This window comes from Phyllobates terribilis, unplaced genomic scaffold, assembly GCF_046119375.1.
Source record: "Phyllobates terribilis strain yellow unplaced genomic scaffold, ASM4611937v1 Scaffold_4133__1_contigs__length_64640, whole genome shotgun sequence".
NCBI classification, from domain to species: Eukaryota; Metazoa; Chordata; class Amphibia; order Anura; family Dendrobatidae; genus Phyllobates; species Phyllobates terribilis.
The window spans coordinates 50,336-54,151 of record NW_027366885.1 but is presented as its reverse complement, the minus strand read 5'-3'; positions in this window follow the sequence as shown (position 1 = coordinate 54,151).

Here is a 3,816-nt window from a genome sequence, read left to right as displayed (position 1 = left end):
TAGACATTCCAAGGATGTACTTTCACCCTTGCGGCAATATTCATCGACCGCGTCGGCACAACACCCATAAGCTAGCATTCTTTGATGGATGTGGTACAGTTTAGGAGTGTCGATAATCCTGGACGGCCAAGAGCATCTAGTTTGCAGATAAAGTAATCGTCTCGGTGCACCACTCCCACAACAACTCGTTCGAACAAGGGTCTCGCCATTCTAAATCTGTGTCTGAAATTATCTGCATATGTTGCTAAAGGACCGAAGTAATCTCGCTCCAATAGCACGGCACAGTCGACTCTATCTCTGTTAATAACTTTATGCTTCTTATTTGATTTTCTTTGTGGGGCTTGTTGTTGCTGTTGTTGGTGTTGGAGGATCTCCAACAGACGAGGCATGGTGGTCATTATGTAACTAGTAACGGCATTGCGACTCATCAGGTTATCGTCAGAAGATGAAGAGTCTGACGATGAATAGTTTGGTGAAATAGACATGATTGTGTTTACTTGTGAAATGGAGAAAAGTTGGTGTATGAAAATTGAATTGTAGAGTTATTTAATGGAAGAATGTTGGTGTATGATAATTGAGTTCCATATTTGCATTATATAGACATGGATCCTCCCCTCTCGAAATATATTTTGGCTCCAAATTGTAAGTAAATTCTGAATTCGACGCCCAAATCAAATTCAAATTTAGAGCCAAATTCAATTTCAAATTTTAATTATGGAGAAAATTCAATTTAAAATTTAAATTATGGAGCCAAATTCAATTTCAACTTTAAATTCTAGAGCCAATTTCAATTTCAAATTTAAATTGTGGAGCCAAATTCAGAGTTGCAGATTTCAGAGTACAAAGTTGCAGAGCTTCTGAGCTGCAAAGTTGCAGAGTTGAATATTTTCAAATTCGAAAACTACTTCAATTTCATTACAATCTCATATTGAAACACAACTTCAATTTCATTACAATGCCAAATTCAAATACAACTTCAACTTCAAACACAATTTAAACTTCAATTTAAAAACTTAAACAAACACGCTTAAACAAGCACTAAAATATTCAGTTATCCGGGTTAAGATCTGTCAACAGACGATCCGCATATGCTTGTTGCTGGGGTTTGAGGTTGTGGTAGTTCCTTATGAGTTGCATTTAATCACTCCTCTTTGCAGCGTTCAGTTCTTCCTTTCTCAGGCGATTTCTTGCATGCGTAGCTCCATCATCTTTGCTGAATTTTCCAATCTCCACTCCAACTTCTTCTTTTCCATTTCAAGATGTTGGGGATAAAAGTCGTTGAACGTTGACCATCCTTGTAGAACGACATTTGAATCATTGCTCGTAGAACTTACATTTCTACTCATCTTCTTCGCCTTGTCCCGACCCACCTGGCGTTTCGGACTTGAGACACTATCATCCACCAAATGGTACCTCTTCGTCCCACTACTACCACTTGTTGATTCTCTTTGGTCACCACCATCATCATCAACATCCACAGTGAAATCGTTTTGGTCTACCTTGTTCTTCAAGTGACTCTCCCAGTTAAGATAGATCTCGTACTCCGGGTAAATCTTCAGAACATCCCACTGTTTGAAGATGGAAAACCCATTGTGGAACTGCGGGTTTTCCTTGAGGAATTGTTGTGCACATGATATGACGTCACCTTCGTTGCATCCACTACGATTGTTAACTGCTTTCATGGACTTTTCGTAGCTTCCAAGCCAATGATTCATCTCCTCCTTGATCCGACCAACTTTTTTACGGAGGGAACTTGGAGTACGAAAGATGAGCTCCGGATACATCCCATCCTTTCGAGCTTCCTCGTACTTCTCATGAATTTTTTTAAACAAAGTTCCGTACCTTTGATTAGTTCCAACAATAGGATCCGTGCAAACGTCCATGTAGCAACGGAGCATCACTAAATCCTCGTTTTCGCTCCATTGCACATTCCGTGGTTGACCTGTGGCTAGCTCCTTCCCTTTCCGACTGTGACCCTTCCCCTTTGGATGGTTTTCGGGCTGCGTCTCAGCTACAACCTCCACATCTTCTTGGGAAAATCTTCCCCGTGGCTGAGATAGAGATGACAGAAATTGTTGGGATTGCATCTCTTCGGGAGGAGAACGATGTTTGATGTGAAATTTTCCTGTGCTATCACAACTCAATAGTAAGAGTTGGGATCGTTTATTTTTAACCAAGCAACGTACTCCGGGGTGAGCATAAAACCGTCGAAGTTTCGGTCCATAATCTCGGGAAAAAAAAGTGTTTTGTGTTTTATGTGTTTAGTGAAGAGAGAAATGAGAGATTGAGCTGTGGTGCTCCAAATATAGCCAATATTGGGCTCTATTTATAGAGGTTGAAAAAATAGAGTCGTTGGTATTTTTATTTTATATTTATCATTTTAAGTTTTTAAGTTATAGCCAGTGTTCTAAAAAACCCGCCTAGGCGGCACCCTAACATTCCGACTAGGAGCTAATCCTTGTTTTCTAGGTATTAGGAAAAAATCCCCCGCCTAGGCGTTATGTTTTTTTCTAGGCGGGGGTATGCGTTCTTTTTTTTTGAAAGGGGTATGCGTTCTTATTTAGGTTAAAAGTTAAAAATCAGTCTCATCCTCTTGTTCGTCCCACGCCTCCGCCTCTCACCTCTCACCCTATCCCTCTTAACTGAAAACTTTGTCATCCCTACTACCTCTCACCTTCATCTTGTCATGTCGTCACCTCTCGTCCCACCGGATGCCTCTCACCTCACCTCACCTCTCGTCCCGTATCTCACCCTCTTTAGGCTCTCCATGCCCCTCTCCCTCGTACTGCGACCAACATCCACTAAGACTTTATGACTGCAACTATGACTTATGAATAATTATTTAATATTACTTACGTTAAAACATGTGTTGAAAACTATATGATTTTTGCTTCTTCTGGTCTTGTAGATCTTCTTTATGATGAATACTATAAAGTCTATGAATTTTGGATGATTAATGAGCAAATTATATGATTATATTAAAATTACATAGTTAAATCATGAATTACTATGAAAATTATGAATAAATATATTTCGATTTAGTTTTTCGTATAAGGAAATTATACTAAAATATAAAAATAAGTGTTATAATATTGATCCGTCTAGGTGCTAGCCCCCCCCCCCACCGCCTAGCACCCGCATAGCGTTTTTAGAACACTGGTTATAGCCGTTTTAATATATAGCCGTTGTAAAAGCAAATCAATCAATTCAGTAGTCGTTGACCAATCAGGGGCTGCGACATGGCAGCCCCCCAAAAAATCAGAACCTATTTAAAAAAATTCGCGCAATTTGGGGCAGCCACGTGGCAGCCCCACCCTCCATTTATCTTCCCTCGCCGGATGGCGTGGATCGTCCAGGCGAGTTGCTTTTCCACCCTCGCCGCGTCCTCCACCCTTCAGCTGCGGGTGCAACCTGCCGGCGAGCTCCCCTTGCCGCGTCCTCCGACCACGGCTGCAGACGGTCTAATCTCAGTCCTCTTCGGAGTTGTAACTTGTAAGTTTGAAGAGTTGTTGTGATCGAGCAAAAAAACTCCGTTTTATATACAACTCCCGGTTCAATATAATTAGGGTCGGGTTCGTTCTGATTTGGATCCGGTTTCTTGTGTGTGCTTTTACATGTGTAGTTTGAAACAAGAAGCATCTGGGTGGTCTAGTCGGTTATCACGGTAAGTTTCTTTGGTTAAAAAACGTGTATTTTTTGATAAATTAGAGTAAAAAGATAAAATAAAAGATATTTACTTATACATTTTTACAAAACAAGAAGTACTTCTTTAAAATAAAATCTTCATAAGTAACAAGTAAGTTTAACCAAACGGAG